We start from the raw sequence: 17317 nt of genomic DNA on the forward strand, positions 1-17317 counted from the left end.
CCTGGGTGCTGGGATTTTGAGCATGCGCGACCACACCCAGCTCAATTTTGACCCCTTTGTTGTTTGCTGCCTAAGTTTTCCTCCCTGGGACATATTTTGAGAGTTTTAAAACAAAAAGGTTAATTAATTAGTATAATATAGACACATATACACACATATATACATATACATACATATACACACACTGTATATATATCTATATATACATATATATATAGATATATATACAGTGTGTGTGTGTGTGTGTGTGTGTGTGTGAATGGTGTGATGAAGGTGTCAGAGGACTACTTGTGGGGGTGTGGGGGTCAGTTTTTTTCTTCTGTGTGAGTCTTTAAGGTTGAAGGGCCTTCACCTTTGGGGCTTTCTCTCTAAACTTCTAGATCCCACATCCTTCTAGAACCTCATCATCAGCTGGGGAACAAACAAGCTTTCAAAGTCTAAGGCTGTAGGAGAGGAGTGTTTCAGATCCAAACCACAACACAGAGAAAGAGACTGCCAGGGAAGGGGGAGGGAGCCATCTGAGACAGAGAGATCACCAGGGCTTCAGGGCTTCCCCATCCTCGGTAGGACAAGGACTCTGAGGGAGCTGGGGAAGACTGTGTGTCCATCCAAGTCTACGTTCCCCTGGAGCAGTGCACCTCCTCCCTGCGCCCCATCAAAGCCAAGGCAGCAGTCGCTGCAGAGACAGACAAAGAAAGGAAGGTGGGTAGATACACAGCCAGGGCAGAGGTCCAGTCTTAAGTTAAAAAAAAAAAAAAAAAAAAAAGCCTGGAAGCCAGGGCTGCTCAGGGACTGAGATTCAGTGGCAAGCTTCAAAAAGCCAACTTCCTTTAAGGGATGATCTCTGCACTGAGATGGGAGAAGGACACACCTCAGCCCTGTACCTCCCTGGCCTTCCCCCTGTCCTCTTCATAACCCCAGTTCTGGCTCCTGAAACCAGGAGAGACTGCAGGTCCTCTGAAGGTCCTCTCCCAGCCACTGGTTTGCTTGCAGAACCCTTTGCTCTCTGCCTTAGAAAGTCCAGACAGACTGAAGGGCAGACTCTCCCTGGAAGGAAGGAGCAGTCCAACTGGTGCTTAGCCAGCTCAGAACCCCAGCTGATGAAATATTAATTCAGCAGGAAGGTGGAAGACCCGCTGAAGACTCACCCTTGGGGCTCTGGGGTGGCAGAGCTGGCAGTAGCAGCTGTAGCCCACTGTCTTACTCACTCCTGACCTTTGTTCTGTAAGGATCTTACACACACACACACACACACACACACACACACACACACACACACACACACCAAAGACACAGGCAAGGAAACCTGTGGGAAGGAGGAGGGGTGGGGATGAGGGTGCACACTGGCTCTAGTAAGACAGGCAGGCAGCCACAGATGGCCTCATATACTCACAGACTTGCAAGCCAGACTCACAAGCTCACAAGAAATACATGCAGATGCACAGATCTCCCCCCTCTCTCTCTTTCTCTCTCATTTGCCTCTCTCTCTCTCTCTCTCTCTCTCTCTCTCTCTCTCTCTGTGTGTGTGTGTGTGTGTGTGTGTGTGTGTGTGTGTGTGTGTGTGTGGTGCCTGCATGCATGTATGTGCACCATGTGTGTGGTACCTGGGGAGGTTAGAAGAGAGTGATGGGAGTGAGGCTTGGTAGTGCACACCTTTAATCCCAGCACTTGAGAGGCAGAGGCAGGCAGACCTTTGGGGTTCAAGACCAGCCTACATAGTGAGTTCCAGACCAGTTAGAGTTACACAGTGAGACCCCATTCTCAAAAAAACTTAAAAAAAAAAAAAAGAAAGAAAGAAAGAAGGAAGGAAGGAAAGAAGAAGGAATGGAGGGAGGGAGGAAGGAAGGAAGAAAAATACAGAGACATCAACAGATCCTCTGAACTGGAGTTGCAGATGGTTCTGAAGTACTTTGTAGATGCTGTAAATAGAACTTGGTTCACCGCTAGGAAAACCGGAGCTCTTGACTGCTGGCTGAGCCATCTCTCCAAACCTCCAAAAAGTTTCTTAAATTCTGCACTCTGACTCTCCTCACCCCAGCCCTGCCCCTTCTAGATGGTTCTGGCATGTCTAACATGCTATGGGGAGCCTCTTGCAGGGGACTGAAGAAGGAGCAATCAATACTCCTGGATTCCCTTCATGGTTATGGCTAAGCTTCTTCCATTCTGCATACTCAGGAAGAGGGCTATTTTAGGACAGTTGCTGGTGCAGACAGGCAGCTCATGGCTACACACAAAGTTACTAAACAGTGACTCGAACTCGGTATCCCGTGACTTCCAGCCGAGAAATACCAAACACTCTACTGTCTTATTCATGGGCTCCTCTATCCAGCCTGGCCTGGTGACTCCGGAGCCTGAGGCAGAGACAGAAAATTGCTGAGTTGGAGGCCAGCCTCGGACATGTAGCAACATCCTGTCTCAGAGGACCACAACTGCAGATGAAATTTGGTTGGTAGAGTGCTTGCCTATCCTTCACTAAACCCTGGGTTTCATTCCCAAAACTGCATAAATCAAAGCTAGTCCTTGGTGCTTGTCCAAAATTCCAGGACTCTGGAGGTGGAGGATTCAAGGTCATCCTTAGTTACATAGTGAATTTGATAGTCAGGAGTACGTGAGATCCTACTAAAAAAGAAAGAAAGAAAAAATGGAGAGAAGAGAAGAAGTGGGCTGGATTTAAAAAAAAAAAAATTCTTTCCCCAGTGGGTTCTAGCTTTACACTCCTACCCAGCCTGCCTGGTCCAGCCACAAGGACATTAATGTCAAGGATATCTTTGGAGATTTCCTCTTGCCCTCCAGCTACACCAAGGCTTCAGGGAAAGTGCTAGTAAGGACTTTAGACACAGAAGACCGTGCCCAATTCCAAATTAATGACTGCCTTTGCTCTTAGGCAGCGCTGAGAATAGACACAACCCGCCCCCTGCTGGTCCCGTATTCGCAGCATCGGGTACTCCAGGCCTGCAGAGGGCGCTGTGAGCCGCGGTCTCTGAGACGCTCTAGCCTCCAGGCGGGCCAGGGGGCCGCCTCTATGGTGGTGCGCTGTCCAGCATTTCAGCAATCGGCAGCGGCGCTTGCGGGAAGACAGGGGCGCGGGGCCGTGGGGAGGCCACAGAGCAGCTTTGCCGAGCAAAAGACCCGGAACAAACGGGACCCTGAGGCCCGGCTCCAGCATCTAGAAGACTGCAGAGATCAGTGGGGAGGTAAGAACCTCTGATGGGGCGGGGGTGTTTCCCAGAGGGGCTGGGCTGGGTTGGACCTCAGGCCTCCCCAGTTGGGGGCCCAGATGTGCAGAGGATCGGTGTTGAGGGCTTAATTGCTGGAGTTATCTGTCCGTGGGGTCAGGCGAGGTAGAATTAGAGCTAGAGAATGCTTGTCTTTTCACCTAGAGTGATGGAGAAAGTGTGAATTCAAGGGTCAAGGGGAATACTCTCCTGGACATAAATTGACCATGGTCCAACCCATGAGCATGCCAAGCGGGCCATCATCCAGTCGCCCTTCCCCCCAACTTAAGAGAAGCACCTGCTCCCCAGGGAAAGGATAACCAGATTCAGGGACACTGTAGACACCCATCACTTGCAGAGGTGGCAAGAGCAGCCACCCCCAAACCTGGATGCTGGGCCTCTGTCCAGCAGGGGGGTGCCTGCATAAGGGACAGTCTGGCCTTTTTCCCAGCTACCCAATTTCCCGGGGGAGGTAGGAGCTGGCAGTGAGAAATGGGTCTCTAGCAGGCTGGCATTTATTCTCACACTGGGAAGAGGGTGGAGGGTGCAGATGTGAAAATAGCCACTGGGAGTTTGGAAGGACATTCTGCAAGAATTTTTAAGGCCCAGGGTAGGTCTAGCCTTGTGGTAGATTTCTGATAAAACACTGTGAAGAGAGACGCAGCCTCTGGCTTGCCAGCGTCTCCCACTTTCTTTCAAGGGCTCCTGCCTGGACACTGAGGCCTCCTGCAGGTCTTGTTTCTGACAACTGCTTCCCATAAGGACAGATCAGGGAGATCCAGAAAAAGGCCACTCAGGTCAGATGTGACACTCCAGAGTCTGTGCTCTATCCCAGCCATAACTTCTCAGTCCCCTGACACCTCTCCACTCACCTGCTCCTGGACTGACTTTGTATCCTGTATCAAGTGCAAAGGACAGTTACATGAATGGACAGCAAGGATTCCTGAACCCAGAGGGTCATCTTAAGGTCATGACCTGGGCTGGCATCAAATTCCTCACCCCAAACCAGAAATATAACTATGTTGACTAGGAAATTACTCCCACAGAATACTAGTTTTGGGATTCTTAAACTTTATATCCTATCGCACACTCCGGTGTGGGGTGGAGGAGGAATTCTGGAAGGATGACTAAAAGAGAATGGATTGGGTTTTCAGAGGTGAGTGGTGGGTGGTTTGAGAGGCACAGCCTCTGAAGTCAGGAAACAGGGGATCAAATATAGGTTATCTGACTTCAGGTAAGTCATGTAACCTCTGTGAGCGTGTCTCCTACCGTGTAAACAGGTGGAATGTTAACAATCTCTTTTGTTGTTGAAGGTGACTTGGGGCACTTGCTGAGAGAGTGGGCAGAATCTTTTGTGGTGGAACTACTGGGATAATCTATATAATGAGTGGGAAGCTATTTAAACAGTAAGGTGTTAGGCCAGTGAGATGACGCAGTGTAAAAGCACTTGCCATCAAGCCAGACAGTCTAAGTTTGGCCCCTGGATCCCACTTTTTTAAAAGATTTATTTATTTTATTTATATGAGTACATTGTAGCTGTCTTCAGACACACCAGAAGAGAGCATCAGATCCTATATTACAGATGGCTGTGAGCCACCATGTGGTTGCTGGGAATTGAACTCAGGTCCTTTGGAAGAGCAGTCAGTGCTCTTAACCTCTGAGCCATCTCTCCAGCATGTGGATCCCACATTATGGGAGAAGAAAACCAAATCCCACATGTTGTCCTCTGACCTCCATGTGTTCACTGTCACTCACATCTGCCCCCCTACACAAATAAATAAGTGCAAATGAGCTGGATGGTTGTGGCGCATGCCTTTAATCCCAACCCTTGGGAGGCAGAGGCAGGCGGATCTCTGAGTTCGAGGCCAGCCTGGTCTACAGAGTGAGTTCCAGGACAGCCAGGGCTACACAGAGAAACTCTGTTAATTATATATATATATATATATATATATATATATATATATATATATGTATATATGTTATATATTATATATACATATATATACATACATACATATATATGTATATATGTATATGTATATATATATATATTTATATGTTATACTCTGTGTGTTTGTGTGTGTCTCTGTGTGTGTGATACGATTATACTAAAGGCACTAGATGAATATTAGTAAGTAGATTACAAGTAACATTCCCTACAGAAATACCTAGAGGTATTTGAAGTATGTCTTTTGATTCCCAAAGGACATCTCCTTTGAGAGCCACGTTAGCTGAGGATATCACACCAGGCACCATGATTGGCTTGTGACTGCAATGGACACAGCTGGTCCTCACCCGTGCTTCCCAAGGAAGATCTCATTGGTCCTTTTTCAGAGCTGAGAAAGGAGGATAGACTGACTTCCCCAAGGTCACAAAGCCACTTAGCTCTCGTCCCTGGAGCAGAAGTGTATTGCTGATGACCTGTCCTGACATCTTGTTGTCTAGGTCAGGATAAGGGTGGGGATCTTGACTCGAGAGGTCAACTTACAAGTGTGGAGTTTGAGGCATACACAGTGAGGTAGGTAGACGACCGGCCCAAGGTCACTGGGACATTTGTGGGTAGAATGTGATCTGAACTGGCATTTGTGCACCCCTACTGCAACCTGCCCCTCCCAGAGCCCGCCTCCAAGAGAAGTCCCATCTGGTCACTATCATACCTTCACCACACCTCCCCTTCCCAGCAGGCTCTTGCTGACCTCAGAAAGCTGGTGGCTGCCCATTCCCTTCTGAGTGGTTAGCTCTCAGCCCCTCACACAGCCATGGCCACAGCAGCCCTGTTGGAGTCGGCCTCCCTTTTGACCTCCGTCCCCTCCTCTGCCCACACGTCCTTTACTCCAAAGCCAACAGTGTGGCTTCCCTTTCTTAGGACGCTCACGAGGGAGGAGATGGCAGGTTCGCTTTCTTTCTTTTTTTCTTTCCTTTTTCTTTCTTTTTTCTTTTTTTGCTTTTCTTTCTCTTTCTTTCTTTCTTTCTTTCTTTTTTTGTTTTCTTGCAATTCTAGGGGTGGAGCCCAAGACTTGTACGTGCTAAGAAAGCACATTCCCACCAAACTACATTCCCCAGCCTCAGTCTTTTCCTTAACCTACACTTTGAAACACTCACATGACCATGAATGACCCTATACACACACACACATACACACACACACACACACACACACACACACACACACGTCAGTTGGGGGTAGGGTGGGGATGGGGGAAATATATGCCTCTAATCCCAGCACTCAGGAGGCAGAGCCAGTAATCTCTGAGTTCAAGGCCAGCCTGGTCTACAGAGCGAGTTCTAGGACAGTCCGGGCTACACAGAGAGACCCTGTCTTAAAAATAATAAACACTGTCTTCCCTTTGCAGAGGATCCGAGGATCCATACAAAACTTAGAAATGTGATGTGGCTTTGCCAAAGTCTTGGTGTAATCTAAGCCCACTGTCTCTGGGACCCAGAGTGGATTCCAGAACACAATGCTGCCCTCATCTCTGCCTCCATGCTGCCCTTGGCCACCTTTTCCCAGAGCACTGTGGACTAGCAGAAGTCAGGAGGGAAAAAAAAAAAAAAAAAAAAAAAAAAAAAACAAAAACACCAGGGCGGGAGACATCAGTCCAAGGGCATTTCTGAGCCCAGCTCCAATCTTAACTTCTTGTATGACCTTCAACAAGTCCCCAGTGTCCCTGTGTGTAATAGAGCCTCACAAGATGACCAATCAAAGTTCCCACCAAAGTCAGATTTCTCAGAGCGCTGTACTCTATAGACCTGTATGTTAAACCAGACCTGTTAGAGAAGGTCTGTGATCCCAAGTGCTTGGGAGGCTGAGGTAGGCGGATTTTGAGGTGAAGGTTAGTCTGGGCTACGGAATGAGTTCATCTTGGACAACTTAGCAAGAGCCTGTGTCGAGATAAAAAGACAACTGGGTACACAGTTCAGTGGCAGATGACTTTCTTACTAAATGAACCAGGGTCCAATCCCTTCCAACACACACACACACACACACACACACACACACACACACACACAATCTGAAAATACAAGGGTTGGAGAAATGTTTCAGCCAGTAGAGTGTTTGTTATCCAAACACGAGGACCTGAGTTCAGATCCCCAGCACTCGTATAAAAAGCTGGGTGCTGTAATATACATCCACAGTCTAACCATTAGGAGGGTGGAAACAGATGGAAAGCTGGAGCTCACTGGCCAGACAATCTAACTAATCAGAAGTCTCCAGGGTTAGTGAGAGGGCCTGCCCCAAAAACAAACAGGTGGAGAGTAATTGAGAAAGACATCTGACATCAACCTGTGGCCTTCATGTGCATGTAAATACACATGCATTTACACACACACACACACACACACACACACACACACACCATGTCAGGAAGTCCGTGATTTCATCAGCAGAAGTGGAAATCACCTCCAGTGTTTCAAGGTTTGATTTATCGGCTGCTGCAGCTGCGATTTCAAAATCCACCCGTCCCTCCCAATAACAGAATCAGCTTCCAAAAGAGAAAATAATACCAGGATCCAAGATACCACGGTGAGCCAAGATTAGACACACCTCTAGCCTGGATTTAGAGTGACCTCTTGGATAGCAGAAATGCCCTCCTGATACCTACCAGAATGGTTCATCAGAACCCGAAAGACCCCCAGCACCGGGTACATAGGACAGAGGCAACAGGAGATGCTGGCTGAGAATGATTTGGGGAATTGGGGAGAAAAAGAAACCTTGCAGCTGAATTCTGCTGGGAGAAGGCTGGGCCTGAACAGCAGTGTCTTGTTAGGACAAGTAAGGGATCTGGGAGGAAAGAGAGACCTGCTTGGTTCTGCTTGGCCCAGAGAAGGGTCAGGAAGCTGGGGGGCAGGCGTTAATGAAGAGAAAGGGGGGCAATGAGAGGGACCTGCCAAGGAGCAAGAGGCTCATGGAGGTGACCCTGAAGGACAGATGTAACCTGTAAATGAGGAGAAGTTAGAAGTGGGAGGGAGTTTGGCCCTAACATGGAGAAGAAAGAAGGGGTCAGGGGCTGGGACAGTGGTTCTTGATGTTTCTACTGCTGCCACCCCTTAATACAGTTTTTTTTTTTGTATTGTGGTGACCCCAACCATAAAATTATTTTTGTTGCTACTTCATAACTATAATCTTGCTACTGTTATCAATCGTAACATGAATGTCTGATATGCAGGTGGTCTTAGGTGACTCCTTGCGAAAGGGTCATTCAACACGCCAAAAGGGTTGTGACCCACCGGTTGAGAACCACTGGGCCAGGGGGATGGCTCAGTGGTAAAAATTCCAAGCAAGGCGGTGCTCACGTGTAATCCCAGCACTAGGGAGGCAGAGATGGACAGATCTCTGGGGCTCTTTGCCAAGCCTAGAGCAACTGGAAGCCCCAGGTAAAAAGGAGAGACCCTGCCTCAGGGAATGAGGTGGAGAAGGCTGGCTAGGTCGTTTAGTGGGCCAAGGCAAGTGCCACCAAATCACCTGAGTTTGACGCCTAAGAGTCACACGGTGGAAGGAGAGAACCAAGTCCCACAAGTTGTCCTCTGACTGCCATAAATATACTATGGCATACACACACACACACAGAGAGAGAGAGAGAGAGAGAGAGAGAGAGAGAGAGAGAGAGAGAGAGAGAGAAGTGAGGAGGTTAGAGAGAAAGTCAGAGGTCTAGGGTCCTTTGATAGGGAGAAATTCACTGCCAGCAATCACAACTGCAGTCTGGTCTAGTCTTGTTTATCATGTGGTGACTTCTGTGTTTCTTGTTCCTCCCCTCTCTTCTTGATCATGAGCATCAGAAGATGACAGTTCCACCTGCAGCCCAGCTCTCTTAGCCTTGTATCATCCAAAACAGGGTTCTTGTGGGGGATTTGGACAAGTAATTAAGGTCTGGGCGACCCACTGGACTTGTAGAAAGGCCCTTCCACGGCTCTGTAGACCTCTGCTCCAGAGCAGCCCACCAACCCCTAGGGATCCCACCATCTTAAAAGCTGCCAGCCTGCAGCACCGTTTCCTCAGCAGGAAGCCTAGCCTCAGCCTCCGCCAGCCTCCCCCTGGCCTCCTGCCCACTGCAGAGGTTGCTGAGCCAGCTGAAGCTGGCAGACAGAGCCTGGATCCCTCAGCATCTTGCTGGGGCCTCTGAAAGCTATAAGAAGCTCCCTGATCCTGGAATGCAGACAGCTTCTTCATTTGGGGTGGGGGCGGGGGTGCCTTCTTACCCACCATTTCCCAGAATTACCGAGGACAGAGACAGGCAGGCAGAACCAAATTGTGTTGAATTCCTTCTTAAGCAAGGTCTCAATATGTGAAACAGGCTAGCCTAGGCTGAACTTATTGGCTATCCTCTGACGGGTATATAACACCACACCAACATGTGTTGCATCTTTTGATTTTACAAATGACCTATTTTCAAGCTGACAAAGGTGCACTCGGGTAATCCTAGGGAACGTAGCTCAGTGAGAGCACTTGCCTAGTATACTCAAGGTCCTGGCTTCTCTCATCAATGTCCCCTTCTTAAAAAGAAAAAAAAAGGGGGGGCGGGGGAGGAAGGAGTCAAGTGTGGAGGGGCTTTCCTTTAATCTCAACACTTAGGAGGCAGAGGCAGGCTGGATCTCTGAGTTTGAGGCCAATCTGGTCTGCAGAGCGAGTTCCAGGACAGCCAGGGCAACAGAGTAAGAACCCGACTCCTAGAAACATAAACAAAGAATTAAAAAGAACTCGGTTATACATGTTGGCTCATGCTTATAATCCCAGCCCTTGGAAGGCTGAGCCAGAAGGGTTGCTGGGAGCTTGAGACCAGTCTGGACTGCATCGTGGGTTTCTGGACAATCTAAGCTATGTAAAACCATGTCAGAAAGAGAGGGACAGACACACACAGAGGGAGGAACAGAGGGATCTCATTGTATAACATATCAAAGCCAACTATCAGACCTGGGACCAGTGACCACAGCTCTGTGAGTAAGGGTATTTGCCACCAAGCCTGACAACTTGAGTTTGATCCCCAGAACCCCTTGCAAGGTAGAAAGAGAGAACTGATTCTTAAAAGAACTACTGTGGTATTCACATAGACACTGTGGTATGCATATGTGCACACGCATGGGCATACCTGTGCACACAGGGACACATGTAGTGGTAATGAAGTTAATTTAATTTACTTTTTGAGGCAGGATTTTTTTGTGTAGCCCTGGCTGTCAAGGAACTCACTCTATAGACCAGGCTGGCCTCCAACTCAAGAGATCCACCTGCCTCTGCCTCCCAAGTGCAGGGATTAAAGGTGTGTACTGCCACCACCACCACCTGGCAATTTTAAAATTTCTTACAAAGTCAGATGTGCAGCATAATGGTAAAGCATTTACTTAGAATCCCCAAGTAGGGCGATGGTAGAGCCCCTGCCTAGAATCCCCCAGGGAGGGGCTGGGGGCGTGGCTCAGTGGTAGAGCTCCTGCCTAGAATCCCCCAGGGAGGGGCTGGGGGCGTGGCTCAGTGGTAGAGCTCCTGCCTAGAATTCCCCAGTGAGGGGCTGGGGACGTGGCTCAGTGGTAGAGCCCCTGCCTAGAATCCCCCAGGGAGGGGCTGGGGGCATGGCTCAGTGGTTGAGTATCTGCTAGCATGTACAAAGTTCATTCATTCCTAACACACACACACACACAGAGAGAGAGAGAGAGAGAGAGAGAGAGAGAGAGAGAGAGAGAGACAGACAGACAGACAGACAGACAGACAGACAGACATTCTTATCACCCAAAGACAAGCACTAAGACTGTGATACCTCCTTGCAGGCTTCTTCCTATACCCTCATAGGTACATGAAATTAAATCACTGAAAATGGGCTATAGGGAGACGTCTGCATCCATTGTTGTTTTCCTGTAGCTTGAGCATCCTAAGATGTCTTCAGAGACTGTTCATAAGCACACTATCCCCCTATGCTGGAGCTTGAGCCCCTGTGAGGCTGTATAAGGACCGGCTGTGGGCGAGGCTGCTTCCCCAGTAAGCTAATGAAAGCAGAGAAGGAAGCCTCATCCATGACCCACATGGGCACAGCCTCAGGGTCTGGGGGCTCTGTGTTTTCCTTGAAAGAGGTGACTATGGGGCAGATGAGCCTGAGAGTGAGGTGGTTTTGTCAGTCAGTGCCCCATGCCAGGGGCTGCTGAAGGGAGTGGCCAAAGCTGCTGGCAGAGATAGTCTGAGTAGGTCACACATCCCCAGGGGAGATCACAGATCCTGCAGGACTTTAGTGGAAAGAGCTCAGAGCTAGAATCAGGTGATAGTCATCTCCTAGGCTCTGCTTTCAGCTGGGCTCACCCTCCATCCTTAGGACCGGCTGCTAAAGTGTGGATCTGCCTCCTGGCGCACAAGAAGTGATAGACAATGGGTTTAACAGAATTCCATAAGAATAAAATCCTGGCTGGGTGGTGGCACATGCTTTTAATCCCAGCACTCGGGAGGTAGAGGCAGGAGGATCTCTCAGAGTTTGTGGCCAACCTGGTCTGATCTCTCTGAGTTTGAGGCCAGCTTAGTTTGGCCTACAGAGCTAGTTCCAGGACAGCCAGGGCTACACAGAGAGATCTTGTCTCAAAAAAAAAATCAAATAATAATAATTAATATAATAATAATTATTATTATAAAATAAAATCCAGTATGTACCACCATCTGGATCAATATAATTTATACACAGTGGGTGTCTCTTTGTTCCTGGGCACTGTGTGAGCCAAGAGGACACAGGGGTCAATCTGACCCTGACTTTCACCTTGAAGATTCCCCAGAGCAGTTGTGGGAATGAACAGTTAGTTACAACCCTCTGAGGTTCAGCTAGATGGAAGCTATCTGCAGAGATACAGATGTGGGCTACAGGAGGAGGCTCCTGGGAAAACTGGTGCTCTCCATGGGTCCTGAAGAGTGATGGAGATGCAGAGGAGTCGAAGCAAGGGTAATGAAGTGAAGAGGTGAAAAACCTTGGTGAGCCAGGGCCGGTGGAGGAGGCAGGAGGAGGATTTAGAGCAGTGGTTCTCACCTGGGGGGTTGCAACTACTTTTGGGGAGCAGAGTTCAAAGACCCTTTCACAGGAGTCACCTATGACCATTGGAAAGCATAGATATTTACATTATGATTTTTAACACTGAAGGATGAACAATGTAGCAAAATGACAGATACAAAGTAGCAACAAAAATGATGTTATGGTTGGGGGTCTCCACACCTCGAGGAACTGTATTAAAGGGAGGGTCACAGTATTAGGAAGGTTGAGAACCATGGACCTAGAGTGTCAGGCCAGCTTTGGGGTACATAATCTGGAATAGAGAGCAGGAGGGAGGGAAGAAGGGAGAGAGGAAGAGATGGAGGGATGGAGGGAGAGAGAAAAGGAGAAATACACCAGACACTAAAGAACTGTGGCTAAGAAGGAACCACTGTCCATTGAAGGAGAAGCCACTGTTCACCAAGGCAAGAAGTGCCCACACAACTGAAGGTCCTGAGTCCCCAGGAGACTTGACAGGGATGGGTATGCATGTGGCCAGACTAGAATCTTCTCGAGAGAAAGGGAGACCAGTGGGTGGGGAGAAAGCCAAGGGTAGAGCCTTCAGCCCATGTCCAGCTGGTAGCATACCCCTTAGCACCCAACAAAGACTCCTGGTTAGCAGAGTGGGCTCAGGACTGGTAGAGCAGTTGAGCCACCCCAGAAAGGCACCGGAAGTATCCTGGAAGAGATGGATGCTGGGACACTCAGCTGGCCCTGCTGATGGTCAGTCCTGCCCCCTTCCAGCATCTGGTCCTATTCACGCTCTCAGAATCCTCTGCAGAATGCCTTCCTTTGTTCTTTATGAGTATGTGTGTGTGTATGGGTGGGGGTGCACACATACGTGTGTGCTCTCATGCTTACAAGTGTGCACGCATGTATGTGTGTGAATGTGTGTGTGTATTTGTGTGCACACACTCAGATGTGCATGCACATACGAAGGCGGAAGAAATGGCAGGCATTGTTTTATTTATCTGGCTATTTACTTATTAATAGACAGGGTCTCTCGCTGGCTTGCAGCTCACCAAGTAGGCGAGGCTGGCTGGTTAGGAAGCCCGAGGGATCTGCTTCCTAGCACTGGAATTATAAACGCGTTTACCTTGGGGGGGGGGAGGAAATCAAGGGTCTGGGGCCTGAACTCCTCCTCCAGCTTGCTGGGCAAGCACTTTGCTGACTGAGCCATCACCTCCATTCCTGTTGCCTGGTTTTGTTTTGTATTTATTTATTTATTTATTTATTTATTTATTTATTTATTTTTGCTTGTGTTTGGGGGTGGATTTGTTGTTGTTGTTGTTAGATTTTTATTTTCATTTATTGTGTTCAGATCCACATGCTCCAATGGAGGTCAGAGGACAACACCTCTTAGGTGTTGATCCCAAGGATAGGACTCAGGTTACCAAGTTTAGCAGTAAGTCCCTTTACCCAATGAGCTGTTTACCAACCCTGCATCTTTATTTATTTTTTATGGATTTTGTTTGTTTGTTTGTTATTTTGAAGACAAAGTCTCCTGTATCCTACCCTGCTCTTGAATTTGATACATAGCCAAGGCTAGCCTTCAACTCCTGATCGCCCTGCCTCTGCCTCCCAAGTGCTAGGATTACAGGTACACACAAACACACTTTGCTCTCCACTGCCTTTCGGGTTCTTCCTTCCTCTATCCCCTTCTCTGGAGTACCTGAGAGCAGAAACGCTCATTCCTACCTGCATTTGTCACTCACCTTGCCTTTGCTTGGTGCCTTCTTTTTCTTTTATTTCAATAATTTTTAAAATTTATTTATGTATTCTGTCATTCTGTGTGTATATATAGTTCATGCCAGAAGAGGACATCAGATCCCATTACAGATGGTTGTGAACCACCATGTGGTTGCTGGGAATTGAACTCAGGACCTCTGAAAAAGCATCCAGTGCTCTTAATCACTGAGCCATCTCCCCAGCCCAGCTTGGCGCCTTTCTTGACTTAGAAGTTTCATAATCGTTGTCATCCTCAACCCAATGTTGAATATTGGATAAAGACTCAGAACCATGTTAGCACTGAAGCTGTCCTCAGCAGAAAACTTGCTAGAATCCCCTAGTGAGAGGCTGGGCATAACTAGTGGAATGATGCTTGCTTGTCTAGCTTGCCCAGGGCGGGAGGCTCCGGCACCAGCCCAGCAAATACAAAGTATCCTTTTTGCCTAGAGTTGTTAATGTTTCTGCAGGCCACGTGGCTTAGATGGGAGTGTCGGTGAGTGGCCGGGGCTCTGGTGTAAGATTGGGTTGCCTGGCTGGGGGACTTTAGAGCCAGCATCCCATATGGACCTCACAGAATCCATGCAGGTTTGCCAGAACGAAGGGCACTTCTGAAGGAGGAAGAGAACTGAAGAAAACCCAAGGCCAAGGAAATTGGGACTCAGGAGGAGACACAAGGCAGCTTGTGGGGGGCTTTTGCCAGGTGAGGATGTGAGGCTCCATCTTTCTCAGGCAGGCGGCATAACACATCAAGGATGCTCCCAGCGGGACCCACCAGACAGAGCTGTTTGAAGACAGGCAAGCGTGATTCAGACAGATGGAGAATAGGAAGGGGATGAGGTGTTTTCAGGACATGGGTCACGTGACCAGGGGCCAACCCGGAACATCCAAATTCACCACAGCGTGATCTGATGTTGCAGCATGCCTATCTCTGTGTTTCTAGAAGAATCTATGATAAGAAAATTCCCAGGACTCAATCTGATTGATTGGTGGATTCAGAATCTGAGTGTGAGGTGCGAGGGCTAAACGTTAAGGCACCCAGATGCCAGGACACGCTGGAGTTGGGAAGCAGATGAACTGGAAGTGGAGCTCAGGGGCGGAGCCTCACCCAGCATCACGCTGCCCTGGGTTTCCAGGACCAGAAAACTAAGAGAAAATAAAACCGTAAAGGAATGATTCCTACACTTAGGCAAGTGAGGTAGCAGGATGGAGAGTTCAAGACCAGCCTGGACCTTGTCTTGAAATAAATATTTAAAAGTCCGGACTATGGCTCAGCAGTAGAGCACCTGTCTAGCGTGCACCAAGCCTTGGGTTCCATCTCCAGCATTGCAAAAACAAGGTTTTTTGTTTTGTTTGTTTGTTTTGTTTTGTTTGTCATGGAGTTGAGGACCAGTGTCTCGTTCTTACATATGATGTGGTCCTTTCTGCCCAAAATGCCTCTCCTCCTCTCCCTCCTCCTCCTCCTCTTCCTTCATCTCTGCTCAGACAGCTTCTGTGGGGTGCGTCAAGTCAACCTGTCTCTTGTGTGTCCTCAAGACTCCTTCTTGCTCAGCCCCTGACACACTCTACTCTCTCTTGGCTCCCCGTTCAGCATTTCCCAGGTACCAGGCTCCTCTGCTTGACTTCACCCATCTTTCTCATCCGCACAGCATCCTATGGCGTGGGATGGAAGCCGAAGCACAGACCTTCGCTCAAAAGTGATACAACCACAGTGGGCAGGGTTGCCCTGTTCCCAGGTTCTCAGGCTTGTTGCCATTTAAGGGCAAGGGCCTGTGCCCTGTGATGTCAAAGGTCCGCATGCGCAGAGGCTGGCATAAGGATGCTCGTTCGCTCGTCTTCCAGGTGGCCTGATAGTTGGTTGTTCTCCTTAAGCTGCAGGACTGCTATGCAGCTTAAGGAGTCGCATGGCCTTGGTGAAGGTGATAAGCTATGAGGCCCGAGGTGGGAAGGAGGAGGCAGCAGATGCGGAGGAGCTCTGGAACCTTTGAGCAGTCTCTCGGCCAACGCAGTTTCCCTTCCGGTCCTGGCTTCTCTCCTACCGAGGTCTCCTCTGCTAGGGATCGACCCCAGGACGTTGTGCATGCAAAGAGGTGATATACCTCCAGCAACATCCTGAACCCTCACTGAGGGATCCTAAGCAAAAGCTCTGTCGCTGAACTGTATCCTCCCCCCCCCCCCACACACACACCCTACACCCTATTTTTGCTTTTTATTTGGAAACAATCTCACTAAGTTGCCCGGGCAGGCCTGAGGTAATTGGTCCTCTGGGGATGACAGACCTGTGCTAACAATTCCAGCTTATACCATCCTTTCCACGATAGGCAGGGCCTAGGCAGGGCTCATGGCAAGAGTGGATTCTGTGCTGATGGCAAAGCAAGAAAAACGCATGGACAGGCATCTCTCCTGATGTAATACCAAGAGACTCACCCCTTCCCTCCCAGAGATCTGAGAGCCTCCTTCATAGCCCCCACTTGCCATCCTCGAGGGATCCAAGGGTTATTGTCAATGATGTTGCTAATTAACTGCTTAATTAATGATTTAGAATAATCAGATTAATTGACATTAATTGGTTACCATTTGTCAAGGACCCTGGAAAGCCATGCCTCTCAGAGTTGAAGTGTGTGCGTCGGATACTGGGCAGAGGTCTCAGAAGGGCACCATACTGTATGTAAGGCTGAGGCTGAGCAAGTGGCAGGCGGGGCCAGGACCAAGGGACCAAGGGAACCAGCCTGGGACAGAGCCTTTCTGTGTACCAGGCTGAGCCGTTAAGTTCCTCGTCTCCCTCGGGTACATTATGAGAAGGGTTGGGGGCTGTGGAGATGGCTCAATGGGTAAAATCACTTGTCACCAAGCCTGATGTGGCCCGAGTTCTAGCCCCTGGGAGGCTACATAGTGGAAGAGCAGAGCTCAGTCCTTCAGGTTGTCACGTGACATCCACAAGTCTGCCATGGCAGCTCGATTTCTTGAATCCTAACTCAAAACAGCATGGCCTTTCTTCCTCTTCTCCACCCCCACCCCCACCCCATCCCCACTCCTAGCCCCAGCCCAGCAGCTAGACTGGGGTGCAGGGGAGGCAGTATCTCAAAGGGAGAAAAGATTTGGAAGGAATCAAGGGGGAAGAAGGGTTTGGGGGAACGGATCTGTTGTAAAGTGCTTGCTGCACACGCGTGAACCTGATTTCGATGCCCAAAGCTAGGCACGGTAGTGTACAATTGTAAGCCCAGCACTGGAGGGTTAGAGACATGAGAATCCCTGAGGCTCCCTGGCCAGCCCGCCTAGCTTAATTGATGAGTCGTAGGTCTCAAAAACCAGGATGGATGGCTCCTGATGCCTGGGGTTGATCTTTGGCCTCCACTGGCAACCTTTCACCTGAGCATACACACACCAAAG

The 17317-nt window shown here is 49.0% G+C and overlaps 1 protein-coding gene across 2 annotated transcripts in view; it reads left to right on the forward strand.

Moving 5' to 3' along the window:
- The first annotated feature begins 3039 nt into the window (after positions 1-3039).
- Positions 3040-17317, forward strand: part of Srrm3 (serine/arginine repetitive matrix 3) — a 69137-nt gene continuing 54859 nt past the window's right edge. For both annotated transcript variants that reach the window (XM_076923195.1, XM_076923193.1), the window contains exon 1: positions 3040-3194. The gene's annotated coding sequence lies outside the window, so the exon portion shown is untranslated. The remainder of the gene's footprint in view (positions 3195-17317) is intronic.

This window comes from Arvicanthis niloticus, chromosome 24 (genome assembly GCF_011762505.2).
Source record: "Arvicanthis niloticus isolate mArvNil1 chromosome 24, mArvNil1.pat.X, whole genome shotgun sequence".
Classification (NCBI taxonomy): Eukaryota; Metazoa; Chordata; class Mammalia; order Rodentia; family Muridae; genus Arvicanthis; species Arvicanthis niloticus.